Genomic DNA, 25,708 nt, shown 5'->3' on the forward strand with positions numbered 1-25,708 from the left:
GACTGTTTCAAGAGTTTCTCCTGAAACTATTAAAATTAACATTTCAGACACTGTCCAGGTAGCATGGCATCGTGGAAAGATATATGAGTTCTACTCCCAGATCTGCCACTAACAAACTGGGTCACTTGGAATAACTGACTAAACTCTACTTCCCTGTTTCCCCATCTGTAAAATGAGGAGCTAGGCTGACAGGACCCAAAGTCTCCTCCAAGTCAAAACACTTTCTACTGAGGGTACAATACATACAATCAGCACAGGATAATAAATAATAGGGATCAAAGGAGCTTGAGTGGGGCTGTGAATAAAACTAGCCAATCTAAAACTCCAGGTCAGGACACTGGGGGCATGACCTGGAATTCCTTCCACGTCTCATCCCAGAAATGAATCCAACAATGAAAGAATATTCTTAGGTGTAAGTAAGTGTGTCCACCTCAATCGAGATCCCAGGAGTGACCAGGGCTTCATTAACTGACACAGCTGTCAATGAGAAAACACACTCTTTCAGAAAAATAATGTATCCTACTTTACTTCTCACTTTAGTACCTAACTACCATATCATCCACCCACCGTTTCCAGTTGGGATTTCTGAGACAGTTCTCATAGTGTCATCAAAGATTTATTGTGACCTACTGGAGGAAAACACTGGCCTTAGCAAGAAAAACAACTCCACATTATAACACATATACCACACACATACACACACACAGAAGTCGCTCAGTCATGTCCGACTCTTTGCAACCCCATGGATTGTAGCCCACCAGGCTCCTCAGTCCATGGGATTTTCCAGACATGAATACTGGAGTGAATTGCTGTTTCCTTCTCCAAATATACCACATTGGGAGGGAACTAGATGTCCCAGGATATTTTTCTTTGCATTGCTATTCCAGGAAAGCATGCTATTTCCTCAGTTCTCCCCTGGCCCATACCAGCAGATCCTTTGCCTCCTACTTCCAGCCACCAGCCAGGCTCACTGTGTCACTGTGACTGCTGCCTCTGCAAGACTGAGACACTCACACTTCAAGATGAGGGGGCTGGATTTCCTTTTGGCTGTGCTTGGACCTAGGCTAGGAATCCCTGCTGATGAGGGACAACTTCATATGCTTTATAACAAATTTCATCCTCAAAGCAATTGTCTGCATAGATCGGAGCCCACTGAAGTTGCTTGTACAGAGGGGAAAAAAAGAGAAACCTCTCTGAAGTTATAAAAGTGCTATACAAATGCCAAATGAATTCATGCCATAAGATTTACAGTCACCTTTATTAGTTATTGTGCTCAGAGGTAGGAAAGCTAGACAAGCACTGGTTTTGAGGTCAGGGAACCTGAGTCAAGTCCAGCCCTGGAAGGAAGTAGCTTTGTGACTTTGGGTGAGTCATTTCACCTCTTGAGTCTCAGTTTCACTGTGTGTTAACAGTTGGGCTATATACACTCAAAGATGCCCCCCAGCACCACTGGCCCCTGAGCTAATGTCTTATGATCCCATATTCTTTTCTCTCAGTTGCCTGCCAGTAAATTACCTGCTTTGGAAGATGTATTAATTCTTAGGCCACTAGGGTACGATTTAGCACATTCCTGATACAATAAATCAAATGTCCTTCTTTCCCTGAGCATCAACCTTGCATTTATTTTTTTTTACATCACTCGGGCCATGGAGGATTATGAAAGAGCAGGTGCCTCCAGGGTTAACAGCAGGGTGAATCCTGGAGCTGGAACCTCTGACTCTGGCTCTCTCATCAGTTTTCCGGGTGAACTGGAATCACTGTTCTGAAACTTATTCATTTATAAAGTGAGAAATAAGGGCTCCTATGAAGCAGTATCACTTAAAATCCAAATGGGGGACTGGAAGATGTGATGGCTGGGGAACTATACGCAAAGTTCTCTCCCCTCATTCATTCATTCAGTCCCTATACCCAGGACTACGTAATTTCTGGAACCTAGTGCAAATGAAAATGCTATATCTCTCTTTTTTTTTTTTTTTTTAAAGGTGGGGGGATATTATTAAAAGCTCTGAAATAAAAGATATTTTGTGTTCTATAATCTCTCTTGATCTGTCATAAGGGTTTTTTGTTATTTAATGCTGTACTCCCTCAGGCATAGGAATACTTTCAGGGAATTAAGACCCACATGGACATCATGGTGACCTGGAGCATGCATGTCAGTTTCCCCTTCCACCAGAGCAGGCTAGAGATACTACGCTATAGCAATGGTCTCAGAAGCCAGGCATTTCTCCTCCCCAGGACCTGCTATCTCAATCCATGGTAGGTAGGCATGGCTAGGAAGCCCTGGGTATATGGTCAAGAGGCTTACACCCACTAGATGACCTGCAAAATGCACAGTGGTGGTGCCAGCCCAGGGCAGTGATGGCCACCAGCATGCCCTGCTCTAAGACATGGTGGGAAACGTGGGGCCGGGAAAAGGAAGACGAGAAGGACACCATGTAGGGCCCTGGGTAAGGGGAACAGGAAGTCAAGACTCCCTCCTAGGGAGGCTGTAGGAGGTGAGACCAACAGCAAGCCACCACTCCAAGCTGCTAGCAAATGTTCAACTGTCCCATCAACCTCCCCTCCAAAACACAAATTCAAAGATACGATTACAAAGTATATCTAGACCATGACCACAGAACATCAAACCCCAAGCACTTCTGCACGGTTTTTAAGTCCAGGAAATGCATCCTTCTCATATCTGGAGAGCCCAGATTCTCTCACATCCCCAGGTCTTACATGAAATCCCTTCGTGCCTAGTGGGCCTGACAAACTCCTAACCATCCTTCAAAATCCATGAGGGCATCAGCTCTCCTGTAAAAGCTTTTCTGCCTGCTGTGCCCTAGGCCGCTGAATCTACTCCCCACTGTATCCTCGCATTATCTCAGGCATACTTCTAATACTATATTGTCAAATGTCATCTGCATTGATTTATTTCAGTCTATCCTTCCCAAGCGCCTGTAAGGAATCTGAAGGCAAGGCCTATAGATTATTCATTTTTCTAAAGCACAGTGCTCTGCTCTCTGTCTTTTGCAGCAGTAGGGTTCTGGGATGGCTTGGTCACTGCTCATTGTGTGTGTGTTTGCTGAAAGTCTGTGGCCGATAAGTTTGGGATCCCTTCTCTGGGCTCCCTGGGGCCTGGCAGGTGCTCTGTGCTCAAACGGCCCTCCTTCGGCTTGCACTAGCACAGCACATTCCTCAGAGGCCTGCATTCGCCTCCCCCTGGATTTCCAGTCCAGGGGGTGATCCTGCAGCCCTCAGTTTCTGCCTCGTCATGCCGAGGATACCCATCCTGATTGTGCAGCCAGTATTTCTCCAAGGGAGTTTCTGCTCGTTTTCATGCCACACACAGGAGCTAAAACAGATTTCAGACACACAGACTCCAGAAAACCAAGTCAGACCAGGGCTACAACAAGGCACAACCTTAGGAGGTGAAGTATTTCCATCAAAGTCTAAGTACATGGTGGCCTGTGGAGTTAGTTATGCAGTGCCCAACCTGCACATCTGTAAGCAGTAACCCAGACTCCAGGCTTCCTCTGCCTGATCCCATCACAGTGATGATTTTTTCAGATATAGAGGGCTTCCTATAAGTCTCCTCCTTTCCATCTTCCTCTCAGACCATGTAACATGTTCCTTCTTCAGGATTCTGACCTAGATGGCCAATAGAGCCATGTGTGTGTTATTTGCTCAGTCATGTTCAACTCTTTGCAACCCCATGGACTGTAGCCCACTAGGCTCCTCTGTTCAGGGAATTCTCCAGGCAAAAATAGTGGAGCGGGATGCTACTGTCTTCTCCAGGGGATCTTCCTGACCCAAGGGTCAAACCCCAGTCTCACGCATTACAGGCTTATTCTTTACCATCTGAGCCACCAAAGCATTAATTAATAGACCCATAACCCAAGTGATTAAATGCTATTCTGCTTCCGCATCCCTGTCTCCCTCCCCCACAGACCAACAAGGAAGAAGGGACAAGCATTCTGTTTCTTCCAATCTGTCTGCTGCTGCTCCTGCTGCTGCTGCTGCTGCTGCTAAGTCGCTTCAGTTGTGTCCAACTCTGTGCAACCCCATAGACAGCAGCCCACTAGGCTCCTCTGTCCCTGGGATTCTCCAGGCAAGAATACTGGAGTGGGTTGCCATTTCCTTCTCCAATGCATAAAAGTGAAAAGTGAAAGTGAAGTCACTCAGTCGTGCCCAGCTCTTAGCGACCCCATGGACTGGAGCCTACCAGGCTCCTCCGTCCATGGGATTTTCCAGGAGTGGGGTGCCATTGCCTTCTCCGAATCTGCCTGCACCTCCCCACTATATGTTTCCTCATGGAGACTACACCTTAAAGTAAAGGGGTGGCTTTTCTACATTACAAAGGAAATCTCTGGTCATCAGGCTTACAGCCTATTGTAGGAGTAAGGAAATTGACAAAGTAGTAGGAGGCAACAGAGGATGAGATGGTTGGATGGCAGCATAGACTCAATGGACATGAGTCTGAGCAAACTCTGGGAGATAGTGATGGACAGGGGAGGCTGGGGTGCTACAGGCCATGGGGTCACAAAGAGTCAGACATGACTTTGCTGCTGAACAACAACAAAAGGAAATTGAGGAATGCCTTCTCTAATGTTGCCTCAATTAAGCATATTGCTTTGCTCTGGACTACTCTGCATGTCAAAAACTGATTGCGGAAAGGTACCCTTAAGGCATCAGGGTGAGCGGTAGACTATGGCCTGGCTGCCTCGGTTCTATGACCTTGTAGGACTACTGTGAGGATGGAGTTAACACAGATAAAACACAGAAGAGTACCTCACAACCACTACGCACTATGAAAGTAGTGGCTGCTATTTCAGGTATACTTTGATTGCACTTTATGATACTTCGCAGATACAGGTTTGTGGCAACCTTCCATTTGTCAGATGATGGAAAACATTTTTTAGCAATTAACTATTTTTAATTAAGGTATGGAGTTTTTTTAAGACATAATGCTATCTTATACTTAACAGACTACAGTATAGTGTAAATACAACTTTTACATGAAGTGGGAAACCAAAAAAATTGGGTAACTCTCTTTATTGTGATTCTTGCTTTATTGCTGTGGTCTGGAATGGAACCCATAAGATCCCTGAAACATGCCTGTATTGGCTTTTGTCTTCTCTTAGCTTCTCTGCTATAACTTTCCTATCATCTGAGGCAAATGGATGCCCCTGGCACAACAGAGGTAAGTCATGCCAGAAACAATGCAAAAGAGAATTGGATATTTCAAATAGCATCTCTCCCCATTACATGCATTTCATTTAACATTCCAGATTTAAACGGCAGCAGTGGAGCAGCTTTGTGGAATAGCCAAAAACACACACATCTAATTTGCAGCAACATGAATGGACCTGTAGGTTGTCATCCTAAGTGAAGTCAGACTGAGAAAGACAAATAGCATATTATATCAATTACACATGGAATTTAAAAAAATACAAATGAATTTATTTACAAAACAGAAATAGACTCACAGACTCAGGAAACAAACTTATGGATACCAAAGGGAAAATGTAGGGGGAGGGATAAATTGGGAGCCTGAGATTGACATATATTATTGTTGTTGTTTAGTAACTAAGTTGTGTCCAACTCTTTGTGACCGCATGGACTGTAGCCTGTCAAGCTCCTCTGTCCATGGGATTTCCCAGGCAAGGGTACTGGAGTGGGTTACCATTTCCTTCTCCAGAGGATCTTCTTGACCCAGGAATCAAACTTACATCTCCTGTCTTGGGCAAGAGAGTTCAAAATAGATTACCAACAAGGACCTACTTAACACAGAGAACTCTGCTCAACATTCTATAACCTAAATGGGGAAATAATTTTAAAAAGAATAGATATATGTATATGTTTAACTGAATCACTTCACTATTCACTTGAAACTAACCCAACACTGTTAATCAACTATATTCCAATATAAAATAAAAGTTTTTAAAAGTGAGGTTGTCATGCATATATATGGAATTTAGAAAGACAGTAATGACAACCCTATATGCAACACAGCAAAAAACACACAGAAGTAAAGAACAGACTTTTGGACTCTGTGGGAGAAGGTAAGGGTGGGATGATTTGAGAGAATAGCATTGAAACATGTATATTACCATATGTCAAACAGGTGACCAGTGCAAGTTTGATGCATGAAGCAGGGCACTCAAAGCTAGTGCTCTCAGACAACCCAGAGGGATGGGATGGGGAGGGAGGTGGAAGGGTGTTCAGGATGGGGGGACACATGTACACCCATGGCTGATTCATGTCTATGTATGGCAAAAACCACCACAATATTGTAAAGTAATCAGCCTCCAATTAAATAAATTTTTTTTAAAAGCAAGGTTGTCAAAAACTCTTCCTTTCCTTTCCTTTCCCTTTCCTCCTCCCCTCTTTCTACACACTCCCTCTTCTACCTCTCTATTTCTCTCTTTCCAACAAAAGCCTACTCTACAGACAGTCTTTATCAGTCTGGTAGAGACAGTGGAGAAAAAAAAAAGAAACCACAGACACTGAATCCTACAAAACAGAGCTATCGTCATAATTAAATGAGATTATATATACTATTGATCCCCATTATCACAGATTCTCCTGCTCACTAGAATTTGTAACCCCAAAGTTAATACTTATGGCACTTCTATAGTCATTCATGAACATTTACAGCACAATGAAAAGTGAGTTACCCCAAGCACACAGACCCAGCTGAGGACAAACAAGGCCACACTCTGCCTACTTATTAGAGCTCTCATACTGAAAACAAGTGTCTTTTCAGGGTATACTTAGTGTGCCAGGCTTTTCTCATTTTTGTTTCTGATTTTGCTGTTTAAAATGGGCACTCGCCGACCCAAGCATAGTACTGCAGTGCTGTCTAGTATATTCCTAAATGCAAGAAGGATGTACGTTACAGAGAAATACATGTTAGACAAGTGTCATTCAGGCATGAGTTATGGTGCCACTGGCTGTGAGTTCAATATTGATAAGCCAACTATATACATTAAATAAGGGATCTTTAAACAGAAGCACAAAACAGGGTGAATATTGCTTGGTTGGTAAAAATATTTTGATTAGAGACTCACAGGAACCCAACTCTCTAGCAACTGCTCTCAGCAACTTTATAGAAGAGCCATGAAAAATGTGAATCAACTTATATCCATAAATGTGTGTATATGTGTATGTGTGTGTGTGTTGTGGATAGAGATACAAAATGTACAGCTGGCCCTTGAGTAATGCTGGGGTTAAGGGCACCATCTTCAGAGTTGATAATCCAGCCAGCCCCCTCCATATACGGGGTTCTGCATCTGCAGATTCATCCATCTATAGATCAAGTAGTACTGTGGTACATATTTAGTGAAAAAAAAGTTCTCATGAAAATGCGTTTCAAACCCATGTTGTTCAAGGGTCCACTGTAGGTAAGTACACATACATATGTATATACAAATGTCTGGCAAGCAAAAGGTAGTCAACACATAATCGGTATCATTAAACAGATTTCAAGATGAAAAAAACGAAGCTTTACGAACGTCAGATCCCTTATCCAAGGCTGTCCAGGTACCCATGGTAATACCTGTTCTACTTCTCTGTTGTCACATAACAAACATTCCCACACGGAGTGGCATGAAACCACCACCACCGTTATTTTGCTCATGGATGTGGCAGGTCACAACCTCTGACAGGATACATGGGCGATGACATGTATCCACTTCATGATGTCTGGTTTCTTCCATTTCTACCAAGATACAAAGGACTGTTAAAGAGGAAAAATATTCTGGTACAGGCCATTATGTGAAGATTTTTATCTAGGCCCAGATTCTTCCATGTGATGGAGAAACATAATTATGAAACAATACAAAAGACAGATTTCAAAGACAATATGGGTGAATGTGGTTCTGAATCAAAGCACAGACACCTCTATAGAGATACGTTGCTATTTCTTTAATTGCAAGATTGCCTGTTGTAATCCCTCCTTATAAAGAGATGGTAGCAAGTTGGGACATTCATGCCCCTAGAAACACTCACTTTGAAACACAGATGCAAATGGATTACCTTCCCGCAAAGCCCAAAGTAAAATACGCCTTATGCCAGGTGATGGATTAGAATATTCCAGCATGGGTTTATGTTGTCAGCCCCTATCAATACAGCACCAATCAGAAGAGATTAGTCTGGCATTGTCAAGATTCTTGTCCAACAATTGTAGTTTAGAATTTAAAAGTGTGCTGTCTCACTTTCTATCAACTTCACTGTTAAGTAATATTGAATAAATAGAGAATAAATTGTATGCAGAGAATAATTTTTTGACATGCAAGTTTAACGATAACAAAGAAAACCTTTTAAGATGTCACTGCATTCAAATAAGAAAACCTGTCTTTTATCACTTTGACCACGTGTATGTAGATGTTTAAGAATTCAAAAACCTCCTGGTAAAGTTTCTAATTTTTTAAAAGATGACATTAACTCATGAAGGAAAGAAAATTCACCTTTCTCCAATTTAATCTACACATGCTTTAGAATATTTGATACTTTGATTCATGTTCTTCCTAGTCTCACCTTTACAAAGAGTCAGTAAAATATATACCTGTACTAACAGAAATTGGTTATCTTGTATCAAGAAGTTCCTTAATCCCTTTGAAGCTTTAGAAGTTGAACTCTGGCCCCTGAAGGGGCAGATTTGGGTCATTCTACAAACTTCTGTCCAGACATAACACAAAAAATATCTCCTTATTCTGGCTACAGATGAGAAGATACTTCCCTTGACTGCCAGAATCTTAACCAAAAATTTAAAAAAAAAAAAAAAAAGTCAGCCTTGTGGCTTCAGTCTGATCCAATACCATTTATTATTAAAAACTTTTATGGCTCCTCTCCCAGAGAAGAGGGTCTCACCTACTTAACTTGTTCTAGAAGGCCCCTTCTGATCCAATCCTGGCTTCGCCTCCCACTGCTACTCATTCCCGTTCCAACTAGGAAGCCTGAATCCTGGCCACAATGAGCTGCTGTTGTTCTCCAAACATCTCCACGGTCTTTGGGGCCATCTCACTCTTGTTCTCTCTGCCTAGAACTCCCTTCCTCTACTTTTTCAGCAAAAAAGTGACTACCTCTAAAGACTTCCCCATCCAGCTCTTACACACTATACAAACACACACACAACCTCACAGGTAGTTCACTAGTCTCCTCCTGGATCACCAAACTTCTCCAGTACAAGTGTTTATCACACTGTTGTAAGAATCTCTCTCCATCTCTAGAAACAATTTACTTGCAACCCCCAGCACCTAGTAAAGCACCACTCAGCCTTCCCTTGGAAAATATTTACTGTGCATCTCTAATATCTCCTGCCAAGTTCCCTAGGGTCATCCTGAGGGTGATGGGGTCCACAATGGATCAATCACAAAGATCTCTTCTTCTTGACAATGTTGAGATGAAACATCCGCTTAAAATGAACAACATGGGCCACTTGGGAAGTTTCAGAGCTCAAAGGAATATTTGGAATCACCTAGTGCTGCTCAACTCTCATCTATAAAGATAAGGAAACTGAGGTCTACAGAAAGGAAGCAATATGCTGATAAGAGATATGGTGAATTAGCCACAGTTTTAAAGCTAAAACTCACATCCCCTGACTCCTACCAGGTTCAGTGGTTCCCTCACCACCACTCCACCATGATACCTGCTCCCAGTAGTTCTGAACCACTTCTAAATATCACATCTACCTCACAGGATGAAAATACAAAATGTAAAAGAATGTGCCTCCAATTTTCACAGTCACTCCAATAGTCACTTTCACAAAGGACAAAGAATAATATCAATTAAGATCACCAGTTGTATGTGACAGGAACCAACCCTGAACAAATAGAGATTAAACTGCATGCAGAGAATAATTTTTTGACATGCAAGTTTAACTATAACAAAGGAATCCTTTTAAGACGTCACTGCATTCACATAAGAAAATGTGTCTTTTATCACTTTGACCATGTATAAGTAGACATTTGGCTAATTTGAGCAGAAAAGGAATTAACTAAGAAGACTGAGGGAATTTCAGAGAGTTCCCAGGAAATCTGAAGAATTGGGATCAGAAAGCAGGTAGAAAGAAGGGAGACTGGGAAGCCAGAAAGTAGCCAAAACTCGTACCACAGGAACACTGCGGAGGAATGCTGCTGCCAGCCCAGCCACTGGACAAGTGCAGCTGATCACTGGCCAGCGGCACTGGTCAAGGCCACAGTCACCCTGTACACTGGATGTTGCTACAGCTTCCCCTGCTTCCATGATGAGTTCTCCAAGGTCCCTCCACCTTTATATCATTCGTGCTAGCTTTAAAGTCTGGGTAGAATGTCTTGATCAAGCCTGAGTACACTGGTAAGTCAGGCACCCAGGCCTCATGGCCAGGAGAAGCTGCCTACAAAGGATGCCGCAATTTAGTGGCTTAAAAATTATTATCTCTTCCAGATCTGGGGTTGACCGGGCTCAGCAAGGCACCTCTTACTTGAGGTCTCCCCGTGTCCTGAGATCAGATGCCAATTAGCACTGCCCTCATCTTAAGGGTGGACTGGACAGACACCTAGGGTGGTCGCCTCAATGCTGGCAGGCGCTCCTGGCTGCAGACCAGAATAACCATCCGGGGCCTCTTTGTGTGGTTCGGGGTCCTCACATCATGGTAGCTGAGTTCTGAGAGGAAGCGTCCCAAAAGCCAAGTGTTCCAAGAGATAAAAGGCCCGTCATGTCAGACTCTGAAGTCACACAGTATCACTTCTATCATATGCTATCGGTTGCAAGTGAGCCATGTGTCCAGCCCTCCAGGTTCAAGAAGAGGGAACCACACAAGAATGGGAAGGCTGGGAGGCATAACTTATGGTTTTTAAGACCAGCTACCACACAGAGGAAAGCAAGGTCTGGCCTTTGGTAATCTTTTGGTAGGGGAAGGGGAGAAATGGTGACAGCACGCAGAAATGTGCAGTGCTAGGTAACCAAAAACACTGCAAAGCCATTCCATGCTATAATAAATACAGAATTTCTTCATGGGCATAGGGGTTCACTCACAGAAAGTTAAAGTACCATCACAAATAAGTGCTTTAGGACATTTTGAGTAGAAATGGGGAAAGCCATCTGTACCCACACACACACTTGTTCCCTCCTGGGTGGTATCCAGTGCCCAGCGCCAAGGACTCTTCCACCTCAGCTATCAGGACTCTGCACAACTGCCCCAACTTGCTCCAAGCAAAGCCAGCCCTCTCACAAGTCCTACTGCAGGTTCATCTGCTGGTCCTGGGCAGTCTGAAACTATGGTCAAAAGAGACTGTCTCATCTGTACATGGCAGGAAAAGAAGAAAAGAAAGAGGAGGAGGGGAAAAGAAGAAAAGAGGAAAGAGGCAGAAGAATCTAAAGGATTAGCTTGAAAAGGAAGTGGACCAAGAAAAATCTAGTTGTCCTTGTACCTGTCCCAACCAGACTTTAAATTTTCTTGAAGTTTCATTTTTAATTTAGAGCCAAAAATAACAGCCTCTTGATAAAGTGATAGAAACATGAATATTGCTTTCTTGGAAGAGTACAGAACTTCCAAAAAAAGTCAGGGTGGTATCTGGAAGAAGCAATGTGGGAAAAAAAAAAAAAAAAAGCTGTGTATCCCTGTCATTTGGCCACCTTCCCCACTCCATTGCCCAGTGTGAGAGAATTTCCCAGCCACAGTGAAGCTACACTTCCACTCCTCTGTTGATGCGTTTACAGCCATTATTTCAATAAGCATCTATACGATGAGAGAATTCTGGGTTCTGAGGCAAAGGCTGTCAGTCAAAAGCTCTCAGCAGATGTGCTGGAGAAGGGATAGTTGTTCCAATCATGTTCCAAGAAAGATTCCTATCCTAAAGTGCTTATATAAATGAATGAAAGGTGATATACAAAAATGCCAACAACAGCTATTTAGGGTGGCAAAGTTATTCATGATAATACCCTTATCTGTGTTCAATGTTTCTGAAATAAATTCTACCAGATAAGATACTTTATGGGTTGACTTGTGTCCTCTGAAAAGATGCTGAAGTCCTAATCCCCAGTACCAGTAAGTGTGACCTTGTTTGGTAATAGGGTCTTTGCAGATAATCTAGTTAAGATGACATCATTAAGGTAGGCTCCAAGCCAACATGATTTTGACCTCACAAAAAGGGGAAATCTGAACACAGATAGGTATAGAGAGAAGACACAGGAAGAGTGCCATCTATAAACTGAGGAATGCCTGAGGATGCCAGGAGAAGGCCGTGGAACAGATATTCCCCCACAGCCTTAAGAACCAATCCTACCTACATTAGGATTTAGGACTTCTAGCCTCTAGGACTGTGAGATAATAAAATTTCTGTTGTTTCAAGCCACTCAGTTTGTTATGGCATCCTAGGAAACTGTTATAACTTTCATGATTAAATTTTTAAAATCTTTAAACATTTAAAATGTTTAAAATCTAAAGATGAGTTTTTCTTTTTCAACAAATAGCAATTAAAAAGACATTTTGAGAAAGCAATGTTTATTATGGCTGGAGATTAGAAGAAGAAAGGGAAAATGGGCAGGGAAAAGGGAAGGCTAGAAAGCCCTAGAGTGTATATTTGGAGTGTTTTAAAGGCAGAAGGAAACCATTTGGAGATTATAAGAAGAGGTATGCCCTCAGGTATGATTTGTGTTATTAGAAAACCAATTCGGGGACTTCCCTGGTAGTCTCACGGTTGGGAGTCCACCTTGCAATGTGGGAGACATGGGTTCGGACCCTGGTCAAGGAACAAAAGCCCCCACATGCTGCAGAGCAACCAGGCCCACACACTGCAACAAGTGAGCCCACAGACCATAACTAGAGCATCTGTGAGCCACGGTGGAGGATCCCACATGACACAACCAAGATCCTGCGGGCTGTAACTAAAACCCAATGCAGCCAAATAAATATTTTTAATGTACGATTTATGGTATATCAGTTATGCCTCATCAAAACTGATTTTTAAAAAAAGAAAAGAAAACCCATTCTGTGTGGAGAATGAATAGATTTAAGAAAACCAAGACTACAGTCAGGAAGGCCAGTTAGGAGATTGTTAAAATGAACTAGGCCATCCATGATGATGGTCTGGATAGGATGGAACCAAAGAAAATGAGAAGTAGATAACCAAGAAATACATTTAGGATGTTGAACTAATGAAACTCAGTGACTGACAGGTCATGAGGGTGAGAGAGAGTCGAAAATGACATTCTAGCTTCTGGGTTTTGCAGCTGGTTGGGTAGCAAACCTGCGTTGTCTGCTCTCTGATTCAATGCACATCAAGAGATCATCACTGTTGACTGACTCAACCTGTCATTCACAAGGTTAAGTCCAAGTCTCCCTCTCTGGGACACTCCAGTGAACCTCGCTGTTCACTCTCCATAAAGAAGCCAGTATCACAGTCCAGGGCCACACTCGGCCAACCTGCCGTAACACCCTGCAGCAGCTGAGGGTAGCAGATGCTAGGGCCAAACTCTGGCCGTTGAGTCCTGGCTCTGACACTCCGGACCTTGGGCGAGTTCCCCAACTTCTTTGTGCCTCGGTTCTCTCCACTAAAAACCGATGCTGCTAATCATATCCACCTCATCAATTATGTTAATGAATGAGTCAACATACAATGGAGTGCCTCAAACAATAGCCTGACTCACAATAATATGCCCTAAATAAAATTCGTCATTTTGATGAAGGTGATGCTACTATTACTTACACAAACCCGAAGTCCCCAAATGTTGATCTGTGACAGTTTCGGTCTGCTGCAAAATTATTAGTTTAACATTTCTGTCTTTCCTTTGGGAAGGATTATCCTATCTCTGGGGTTATAGCCTTCAAAATTGGTCAAAGGAGAAATCACAAGGAAAAATAGAATGTATTGAGATGAATGAAAAAATACAACATACCAATTTTTACTGGATATGACCAGTGATTAGAGGGAAATACATAGCTGAAATAATAGACTATACTGAAAAAGATCTAAAAACAATGTATCTCCCACCTTAAGAAACAGGAAATAGTGAAACTAAACCCAAATACAGCAGAATGAATAAAATAAAAATTAGTATACAAGGAAATAAAAAAATTCTAATAGAGAAAAAAATCACTGACACAAAAAGGTGGGTTTTGAAAAGAATTTACAAACCTTTAGCTAGACTCACCATGATGAAAATGAAGATGAGTTACTATTTCAGAAATTAAAGAGGCAAGACCATTACTGACAGAATGTGTGTGTGTTTATAAAATGAACAACTATAAAAAATTAGACAACTTAGATGAAATGGACAAATTCTTATACAACTACTGACACTAACAAGAATTAGAAAATCTCAAAAAATCAAGTAAAGAGAGTGAATCATTAATTTTAAAAAAAACCCACAAAAAAAGCCCAGGTCCAGATGGCTTCACTGATGAATTCTATCAAATATTTAAACAAGTGTTTATAACAATCCCTCACAAACCCTTCCCAAAAAACAGAATTGGAAGCAACAATTAACAACTCATTCAGTGAGACCAGTACATCCAGATTCTAAAACCCAATACTGGATGAAGTTGTCACAAAGAAAAAACTTTAGACCCACATTTTATGAATATAGATACAAAAATCTTCATCAAAATACTAGCAAAATGAATCTAGAAACACATACAGAAGATTATATTCATATATAATGGTCAAGTGGAGTTTATCCCTTGAATGCAAGGTTGTTTAACAACCAAAAAAAGATCAACACAATATACCACAATCATGCCAATAAAGGACAAAAATGGCATGACCATCTCAATAAATGGAGAAAATCATTCACAAAATTCAACAAACCTTCATGATAGAAACAGTCAACAAATCAGGAATATGAGGAAACGTCTTCCACCTGATCAACGGCAACTACAAAAAAAACCTGCACCTAAAAATTACACTTAATTGTGAAAGGCTGAATGCTTTCCCCTGTAAGATTACAGACAAGACAAAAATGACTACTTCTATTCGACACCGTACTGGAGATTCTAGCCAAGACAATTAGTCAGTAAAGTGACATATTAGAAAGGAAGAAATGAAGCTCTGTATTCACAATGAACATAATATTGTCTATGAAAAAATCCTATCTAATCTGCTAAAAAGCCTTTAGAACTAAAGAACAAGTCAAGCAAGATTTTTAGAATAAAAGATCAATATACAAAAGAAATCAGTCATAATTCTACAGAGTAGCAATGAGCAACCCAAACATGAAGAGAATTTCATTTACAACAGTATCAAAAAGATAACTAGATCTAACATAAGAAATACAAAACATATTCCCAAAACTTCAAGGTTGTTGAAGGAAATTTAAGAAGACCTCAATAAAAGGAAGTCAATAAACTTCCTCAATAAAAGGAATTAAAAAATAAATAATAAAGAACAGGAAAGCAAAGGTACAAGAAATAGCAGCTCTAATTTATTTCTCTATGAGAGTCTTAGGTCTCCTTAAATGTTTTCCTGTTTTGGCTCTTCAAATCCAACCTAAGCTAAAGTGAAGAGGTATGGTAGATGCTGTTACACATACGCACAGTTCCCAAAGACCCTAGTAGGGTAAAGACCAAAAGGAAGCAAAACTAAAAGAAGATAAAAAAGGAGAGCTGGGTTTGATCCCTGGTTTGGGAAGATCCCCTGGAGAAGGGAATGGCAACCCACTCCAATATTCTTGCCTGGAGAATTCCATGGACAGAGAAGAGCCTGGTGGGCTACAATCCATGGGGTCGCAAAGAGTCAGACACGACTGAACGACTTTCATTTATTCACTCAATAAAAGGAAAGATATTTCACACTCAGATCAGAAGACATAATACTGTTAGGATGGCAATACTTTATACAAATTGAACAGACTCAATACAGTCTCTACCAAAATCCCAGCTGGCTTCTTTGTATAAATTGACAACTGATTCTAAAATTCATACAGAAATTCAAGGGACCCAGAATACCCAAAACAATCTTGAACAAAGTTGAGAGACTTACACTTGGCAATTTCAAAACTTACCACACAAAGCTACAATAATCAAGATAGTGTGGCACATTCATTTCAGTGGAACATAACTGAGAATCCAGAAATAAGTCCTCATGTTTATGTCAACTGATCATAGACAAAAGTACCAAGTCAATTTTATAGAAAGGAAAATCTTCAACAAATGATGCTAGGAAAATACATGGAAAAGAGTTGGACCCTTACCTCATACCATATAAATAAAATATACCCAACTAGAAAATGTTTGGGCTTCCCTTGTGACTCAGTTGGTAAAGAATCCACCTGCAATGCAGGAGACCTGGGTTCGATCCCTGGGTTGGGAAGATCCCCTGGAGAGGGAATACCCACTCCAGTATTCTGGCCTGGAGAATTCCATGGACTGTATAGTCCATGGGATCACAAAGAATCAGACATGACTGAGCAAATTTCACTTTCAGAAAATATTTTCACCAGTTATTTTGTTAGTCCTTAAGGGAAATGTGAATCAAAATAACTTCACACCCATTCAGTTCAGTTCAGTTCAGTCATTCAGTCATGTCCGACTCTTTGTGACCCCATAAATCACAGCACACCAGGCCTCCCTATCCATCACCAACTCCCGGAGTTCACTCAGACTCATGTCCATCGAGTCAGTGATGCCATCCAGCCATCTCATCCTCTGTCATCCCCTTCTCCTCCTGCTCCCAATCCCTCCCAGCATCAGGGTCTTTTCCAGTGAGTCAGCTCTTTGCATGAGGTGGCCAAAGTATTGGAGTTTCAGCCTCAGCATTAGTCCTTCCAATGAACACTCAGGACTAGTCTCCTTTAGGATGGACTGGTTGGATCTCCTTGCAGTCCAAGGGACTCTCAAGAGTCTTCTCCAACACCACAGTTCAAAAGCATCAATTCTTCGGTGCTCAGCTTTCTTCACAGTCCAACTCTCACATCCATACATGACCACTGGAAAAACCATAGCCTTGACTAGACGGACCTTTGTTGGCAAAGTAATATCTCTGCTTTTTAATATGCTATCTACGTTGGTCATAGTTTTCCTTCCAAGGAGTAAGCATCATTTAATTTCATGGCTGCAATCACCATCTGCAGTGATTTTGGAGCCCAAAAATATAAAGTCTGACACTGTTTCCACTGTTTCCCCATCTATTTCCCATGAAGTGATGGGACCAGATGCCCATTAGGACTGCTAAAATTTAAAAGACAACAATAGTATGTGTTGGCAAAGATAACAGAAAAATTAGAACTCCCATTCATTATTGGTGGGAAAGTAAAAATAGTATAGTCATTTTGAAAGAGAGTCTGGCAGTTCTACAAATGGTTAAACAGAGTTGTCATATGAGCCAGCAATTTTACTCCTTGGTATGCATCCAATAGAAATGAAAGTGTTTATTCACATTAAAAAAAAAAAACTTACACATGACTACTTATGGCAATAAGCCAAAAGACAGAAAAAATCCAAGTATCCATCATTTGATGAATAAATAAATACGGCATATCCATACAAAACAGTATTACTTGGCATTAAAAAATGAAAGTTTTAACACAAGCTAGAACTTGGATGAAACTTTGAGAACATTATATGAGTAAAAGAAGCTACTCACAAAATGTCACATACTATATGATTCCATTTTTATGAAGTACCTTAAATAGGTCAACCTACTGGTGGCTCAGATGGTAAAACGTCTGCCTACAATGCAGGGGACCCAGGTTCAATCCCTGGGTCAGGAAGACCCCCTGGAGAAGGGAATGGCTACCCATTCCAGTATTCCTGCCTGGAGAATTCATCGTCAGAGGAGCCTGGTGGGCTACAGTCCATGGGGTCATAAAGAGTCAGACACGACTGAGCAACTAACACTTTCACTTTTCACTTTCACAGAGAAATTATATATCTAGATATAGATTTATTTAGATAGAGCCTACTAATGGGTACAGGATTTTTTTTAAGTCATTAAAAATGTTCCAAACTTATACTGTGGTGATGGTTACACACTGAATATAATAAAAAGCTACTGAATTACAAATTTTAAATGAGTGTATGGTACATGAATCTTATCAACTGTTTTGTGTCCCCTCAAAATTCCTATGTTGAAGCCCTAATTCCTCATATAATGGTATTTGGTGGTGGAGTCTGTGAGGGAATTAGGTTTAGATGAGGTCATGAGGGTGAGGCCTCCAAGATGGGATTAGTGTCCATATGAGAAGATGCTCTCTGCTATGTGAGGACAGCTAAAAAAGCTGCCACTAGAGAGCTCTCATCAGACACATAATCTGCTGGCACCTTAATCCTGGACATTCCAGCTCCCAGAACTTTCAGATAGAAATGTCTGCTATTTAAGCCACTACCCGCCCCCCACTCCCACGCCAGTCTATGGTATTTTGTTAAAGCAGCCTGAGCTAAGACAGGGAGTTACCTCAATGAAGGTTTTTGTTTGTTTGTTTTTTAATGAAGAACCACTTGAGTAACAAAGGAAGAGAAACTCACTCTACCATACAGAGAGTTTTCAAGCAAAGACACAGGACAGAAATACTCAAGAGGCCCATGGGACTAGAGCAGTTAGCGAGGAATACTTAATCGGAGAAAACATTGAAAATATAAGTTTGTATCTGACTCACTGGCCCTCAAATGGCAGGCAGAGATGTTCTCTGTTTCCAGAGCAATGAAGGGGGACACGTGGATGTTACATTATCTCTGCAACATTTCCTCCCCCAAATAAACAGAGCAGTTTGCTTTTGAAAGCAAACCACCATGAGCTGTGACTAGGGTCGAATTGTCTTTCAGAAATAGAGGACTTAGTAAAACAATCTCCTTACTAACAAATACATTCCCATAGTAGTTTTAGGTTTGTTTATTTTCCCCTTAGCACAGCTGCCCAAGTTCTTCCAACCCACTCTTTACCATATGGATGAACATCCCTGAACGCTCCACTATGAGCACCCTGAGTTGTGTTTGCACTGAAAATGGCTGAAACAAAGTATCTGAGTGAGTGAAAGAAATCTGCTCTCCTCACCCCTTTATTCCCACCCCCCAGTACTAAACTATATTGGCTTCATTTTCTTCTCTCTCTCCTAAGAAATACCACCAGTCGTAAATATTGTAGCTGTCCCCTAGACTCCAACTGACATTTCATGCAAAATTCATTTTAGAGAACATCTACCTTTTAGTGATTTATAACCAAAGTGTTAGGGATTTCAGAAAGCGCAAGATTTGAAATACAACCAAACAAAGACCTCACCTTGTCAGTCACCGTGCACTCTTTTTCCGGTGGGTGGTGGTGCATTGGAAACTTATTGTTCTGAAATTAGAAACAGAGCAAAACCTCTATGTTCTTGTGAAAGGGATTTAACTGTCATTATATGAAAGATAGAGAGGAACATTCTTGCCTGCCTTGCTATCAACCTGAGGGCTAGATATTTCACTACATCTTAGGGGACCCCAATTATAACTGAGGAAAAGATGCAACTACAGTCAACTTCACGGCAATTTTCACAAGAGATGCTTTGATAGAAGGAGTCCTGTGGGGAAAGCAGGGGTGAAAAGTGGAGATGGAGCCTGGAAACTCAAGTCTAGGCCTTCTTGTTTCCAGTTTTGATGCTAAACCAAGTAACTTTTGGCTTATTATTTAGCTGCCCTGTCCCACAGTCCTCACTTACAGAATGGAGATCAAACTAACCTATCTTGTGCCGCACAGAAGCATTAGTTTAGAAAAAAAGAAAAAGCATAAACATCAAAAATTCTGTACAAAGAAGCTATGTCATACAAAGATGCTTTAAGCCATGCAAACACACTTCAAGAGGAGTTTGGGGTGTAACGGGAATAACTATTTTCATATATACCTACACACCCACTCTCACTTTTTATAAAGAACCAAGAATCTCAATTAAGATGTTCAAAAACTACCAGCTATAATGTGTTTTCATACAACCTTCTCAACCTTGTCTGTCACTTTAAATATTTAGCCATTTTAAAAAAAAGCACTTGAACACCTGTGATACACAGAGACTATTTCATTTCCCTACTAGAAAAACAATCGAGTGAATTTAAATAAATCAGCTCAATGTATCTCCAGCAATGGCCCAGCTGCCTGGTTATTTGTCCCTGACTTGTCATTAGATTCAAGTTATCCCTGCCCAGAAGATTTATCTATCAAAAGTACAATGTGTTGTTGGCATTCTTTGGAATAAGAACATCTGAAAAGCTATACAAGGAAAGGGGAAGTGACTTTGCTATAACTAAAAGACAACCTCTGTTTACACAGATTCCCAGTTCACTGTCCCCCTGCTCCTCCACGATATCCCGGCTCCTAGCCTCCACCCCCTCACCGCCCATTTCCAGCACCCCCCCACCCCCATGCTCAGAACAAAATGCTGTCATGCAGTGGTTCTCTCAGTGAGGTCCCTGGACCAGCAGCGTCAGAATCACCTGGGAATCCGTTAGAAACTTAGAAATGCAGATTCTCAGGCCCCGCCCATGATGTTCTAATCAGGAATTTCTGGGTCTGAGTGGGACCCAGAAATCTGTGGCTGGCCGATCTCTCTCAGAGATTCTGATGCTCTCCCATTTGAGAACCACTGCTGCAGCATAAAACAGTCATACAACTGCTCCAGTCACATCCGTCTCCAATCTTCTTACCCACACAATCTCATAGCTACTACTCTAGGACCATTGCAAGTCACCTTAATTTGGACATTATTTTTTTACATTGATAAAGCAGCTATAAACCTACCCAGAAACTTTAAGTTGTTTGGGCTATGCTAGGCTTTTGGGTTTTTTCCTTCTTTTATAATTAGACCATCACATATGCTAAGCAAAGACATCAATATCCCTCAGAAGAAGGAGCTGAGATCCTCACATGCACTCTCTCCAAGCAAGTAGGCCAGAATAATTTCTTCAGTTCTTGTCATGCAAGCATCTTCTCAGCAAGATGTGAGCCGAGCAAGGAAGAAAGCAAGGAAGCCCGCACTATGGAGAGCCTCTTCCACCCACAGGCGTCACCTAGTGGGCAGTGCTGAGACGGAAGTGGCCTCAGAGTGCTCACCACAGGCCTGACACCTGGCGACCTGGCTGCAACCACTGAGACCTCATTTTGCAGCAGAATGACTCAGGCCATGGGGACAGGCCAGGCTGGCTGCAAAGAGGGGTGGGCAGTTCTAATCACAGTGTTTAGTTACCCTGATGTCAACTGTGAAGATGAAAAAGTATTTTTAAAGAATATATTTAAATATACCTTATTTGAAAGCAAGACCTGAGATTGCAAGACAAGGCAGCTTCCAGGTTTCAGATGCAAAGACTATCAAGATAAAGACACACATCTCTGGCTTGGCTCTAGCTAAAGTAACACAGCCCTGGTTTTTCTATCAGGGTGTGTCCTGTAAAAACTCTGGACTAGGCGGTCTACTTTGTTCCAAAATTTTAGGATGCTGCAATTCCCCCAGGATGCCCTGATGTGGGTATTAATCTATGACTCCCAGGCCCTCGAGATCCCTAAACCATGGTCCCCACCTTCTGCCTCTTTGATTCTGCCGCTGGATCCAGCCACCATGCAGCTCTCTCCCTCCATGACTCATGGGCGCTGTAAACTCGGTTTTACAGTGCCACTAAGACCCTACTCAAGTCAAGTGAATGAGGGCAGAGCACTGCTAACTGTAGCAGGACTGTTTTATAGGAAAGGCTGGCATGACTCTCACAACGGTGAGAGCGGGGCTCCCATGTGGTCAGATTGGGCCTGATTAAACAGCAGGCTTTCCATGTGCACTGCCGCTCACACGTTTCATCGGGGATGGCTGTGTCAAATACTTATGGAACTGCCAATTTTAATTTTCAGTGCTGCAAAACACCACTCTCCACCCCTCAAATTCTCAGGTTAGAAAGGAAGCGAGTTGCTGTCTTTATGCTTTGAGAATTGTTTAATATTTGAAGAGAAACCGGTAAAAAATCTTCATAGAAAGGTGGCTAAATTTCAGCAGGCTGGAATACTGGAGCTGTGAGCACCCGTGATTGGGCAACAGGGTGACCCCCGACCCACGGAGAGGAAACCTGGGAAACCGCCTGTGACCCAAACAGCCTCATACTTCAGTGAGAGAGGAGAGCAGGGCTCGACGGAGGAAACTGGGTACCCCCATGCCAGCCCCACACTTCCTTGAGCAAATGACCTCTCTTTCTCAGTTTCCATTTCCTTATTTCTGAAAGGGGGAGAAAATTATCTTGAGGAATAGGAGGTGTTTGATTAATATCTTTCTAAGTAGTAGATAGTAATAAAATAATCCACTTGCATTCACCCCTTGAGGAAAGAAATATTAGCAGTATCTTTGAAATCCCTATATGCCCATCTCTGTGCTCCACCTAGAAAATTATCAACTATTCTTCTTATGCTCTGAGGTCTGCCCCGTCAACCAGATGAACTGGCTTAGCACTTCACAGACCAGCACTATTTTATTCACTGGCCAAGTAAAAATCATAAGAGGCTTCAAAAAAAGGGCTTCACTTCAGTTGTGAACACTCCCATTCCTGCACGCTTTGGCCCCAGTGCATTTCTAACCTTTATCTGGTTTTTGACATACTGCCTCATTTTAAGCACAATTTTTCCTTGGTTTCTGACCCACAGCTTCTGGGATCTTTCTGATCTAACCCGTGCTTTACCCCAGCCCTCTCAGTTCCAACTTGACTTAGCTTCCCCAACCCTGAATTCAGTTGCCACCTCTGTGCAAGGTCTCAATATGATGCATTATGAGAGGGGGCAGTGAGCTCTGCTCATGCTGAATGGACTGAGGGCAACAGGAGGCAAGGTGGGAGAAAGGATGCTTGGAAAACAGATTATGAACCCAGAGACACAAGCGATAAATCTTCCCTCTGGTGTGATGACAGTGAAAAGTTAACCTGACTGCAATACCATTAAGATAGTGTCAGGTTGAGAATCTACCATTCCAGACTAAAAGGCCATGTTTTTATAAGAAATTGCAAAACTCTGCACAGGTGTGTTGTGGTTTCAAGATACAGTGAGAGAGTGTCATAGCACAATAAAAAATGGATGTTTCTTTCCTTTCCACATTCACTTGCTCCATCTCTCCCCTCTCTCTATCAATCTTCCCCAGGCCAACAACTCATTCATATGTCCTTGGAGCCATTTATATGGTGCCGAGTCCACACAGCCAAGTGAAACCATCTGGTCCACAGTAATGAGACCTATTTTCTATTCTCAGCATCCCAGGACATACCAAGAAAGGAAGAGACCTGGCCTGGGCCCAAGTGATGTTTGCAACACACCAGCAATATGATAAGCCTAACTACTAAATATAAGTCAGGACCCAAATTAAGGAGCTAATAGTTCATACGGGGTCAGTTAAAGTCATGTAATTTATTAAGCCCTATGGAAATAGTTCTCGCAGTGTGGCTCTCAGACCACCAGCATCAACATCACCTGACAACTTGTTAGAACTACAAACTCTCAGCCTCCTCCAAAGCCTACTAGATCAGAAATTTGGTAGGGGGCAATTGTTGCTTCAACAAGCCTTTCAGATGACTGATGACCAGTACAATTTGCAACCCTCTGCTCTACAGCTGAGTTTCTCAAACTAAGCACTGACATTTTGAAGCAGATAATTAATGTTGTGGATGCTGTCCTGTGCGTGGAAGGATGTTGGGGAGCATCCCTACTAGGTGCCAGCAGGAACTTACCCCCAGTCACGACAATAAAAAAGTGTCTCCAGTCATTGTGAAATGTTCCCGAAGAACAAAATAGCCCCCAGTTGAGAACTACTGCTTTATGGAAAAGTGTTCCCTGATGTGAAAAGAATTATTAAAGACAATATCACTACAGGATGTTAATAACAGTGCACAACACAAGGGCATACAGTTATTCTCTTCTAAAATATTTAAGGGAGACAAAAGTCTGCACAGACTCTAAAAGAGTAACAAATCAATCAAGCTCTTGGAAAAATTCTACTTCCTGGTAATCTCTGAATTATGGAGTAACAGGTGACTACTATCTTATTCTCTGTACATTTTTTGTTTTCAAGTGTTGCATTCCATATGTGTGGTATAACCAGAGCAGAACAGAGGACTTAAAAGACATAAAAGAAAAATGACTGGGATAAACACTGAGGTGTTTTTAATTCAAATATTTCTTCCTTCACTTTAGCAAAGGAAGTATGAGTCCAAAATGACACTTGCACTTTCTTGCCAAAACTGCTCTCATCTGACATTCAAAGGGGGAAACTAAAATGTGTACACAGTGCATATTACCTGCCACCTGCCTGCCTTTATAAATCGCCTACTGCTTTCACATACATCTTGTTTATCACAACAATCCTTTAAAGAGTCTGAAGCCCCAAGTTTCGTCTACTAGTAAGTTTCATATTGTTAAATTTTAGTGTCAAATGATATTCCAACAATTTTCTCCATCATAACTAAGAAGCTTTGCTGTTCGTGGTTTCCCAGCCCCTAGGACAGACTCACAGTCTAGACCCTTGCTAAACCAAGCATACTTTCCAGACAAACAGCACAAGCATCACCCAGGAAGTATTTGCAGTGTAGAATCTTGGGGTCACTTAAAACCTCATTGGTCAGAATCCATATTTTAGCAAAAATCCTCCTGGTCACATTAAATTTGACCATCACTGACTTGGACCAGGGAGTTGATAGTCATCTAAAGGCTAGCGTTAATATCTTATTTATTCATATTTCCCAATCCGTAGCACCTTCTGGTATTTTCTCAATGTATCAGGTTTTTTTCTTGTTGCGACAACAAATTATCGGGAGTTTAGTGGACATAAGCAAAAAAATACATAAATGTATATATGTATATATATATATATATGCTTATAGTTTTGAAGGTCATCCAAAATGGGTTTCACTAGACCAACAGCAAGGCGTTGTCACGGCGACATGCCTTCTGGAGGCTGTAAAAAAGAATCCATTCCCCTTGCTTTTGGGCTTCTAGAGGCTACCTGCCTTCCATGGCTTATGGCTCTCCTCTTAGACTTCAAAGCTAGCAGCTCTTCAGATCCTTCTTTCTCCTCCCCCTTCACTTACAAGGACGCTTGTGATTACACTGAGCCACCTGGCTGCTCTCCCCATCTCAAGCTCATTAACTTAATTATACCAGCAAAATACAAAGTAGTCGATTCACAAATTCTAGGGATCACAAGGACAATTTTTTTTGAGGAGGTAGGGATTATTTTTTTTCTATGACACTTGATAAATGTTTGCTGAACAAATGCTGATGAGATGTGGAAAAAAGGGAACCCTCATATATTGTTGGGAATGTAAATTGGTGCAAACACTTTGGAAAATAGGATGCAGGTTTCTCAAAAAAACACAACAAAAATAATGTTGTGTTGGATATCCTGCATTAAAAATAAATTTTAAAAAAGAGCAAAAAAAGTCCCACTAAATATAGAACTACCATATGACCCAGAAATTCCACTCTGCATATGTATCTGAAAAAAAAGAAAACACTAATTCAAAAAGACACAAGTACCCCAATGTTTATGGCAGCATTATTTAAAATTGCCAAGATATGAAAGCAATCTAAATGTCCATCAATAAATGAATGGATAAAGAAGATGAAAGGATATAATGGAACATTACTCAGCCATAAAAAAGAGTAAAATTTTGCCATTTGCAGGAACGTGGATGGACTTAGCATTATGCTAAGTGAAAAAAAGTCACACAGACAAATACTTTTTTTGCATTATATGAGTTATATGCAGAATCTAAAAAATAAAATAATGAATATAACAAAAAGAAGAAGACTCACAGATACAGAGA

The 25,708-nt window shown here is 41.4% G+C and overlaps 1 protein-coding gene across 3 annotated transcripts in view; it reads right to left on the reverse strand.

Annotated features, from left to right (window-relative positions):
• Window positions 1–5,153: 5,153 nt before the first annotated feature.
• DMRT2 (doublesex and mab-3 related transcription factor 2) overlaps window positions 5,154–25,708 on the reverse strand; it is a 52,012-nt gene continuing 31,457 nt past the window's right edge. The window contains exons 6-8 of one of the 3 annotated variants that reach the window (XR_008713569.1): window positions 19,176–19,235; window positions 7,541–7,702; window positions 5,154–5,720 (exon numbers count right to left, since the gene is read on the reverse strand). The gene's annotated coding sequence lies outside the window, so the exon portion shown is untranslated. Of the gene's footprint in view, window positions 5,721–7,401; window positions 7,703–19,175; window positions 19,236–25,708 lie in introns of those variants that run through there. The other 2 variants (XR_008713568.1, XR_008713570.1) reach the window with 2 other exon arrangements.

Source organism: Bubalus kerabau, chromosome 4 (genome assembly GCF_029407905.1).
Source record: "Bubalus kerabau isolate K-KA32 ecotype Philippines breed swamp buffalo chromosome 4, PCC_UOA_SB_1v2, whole genome shotgun sequence".
Taxonomy (NCBI): domain Eukaryota; kingdom Metazoa; phylum Chordata; class Mammalia; order Artiodactyla; family Bovidae; genus Bubalus; species Bubalus kerabau.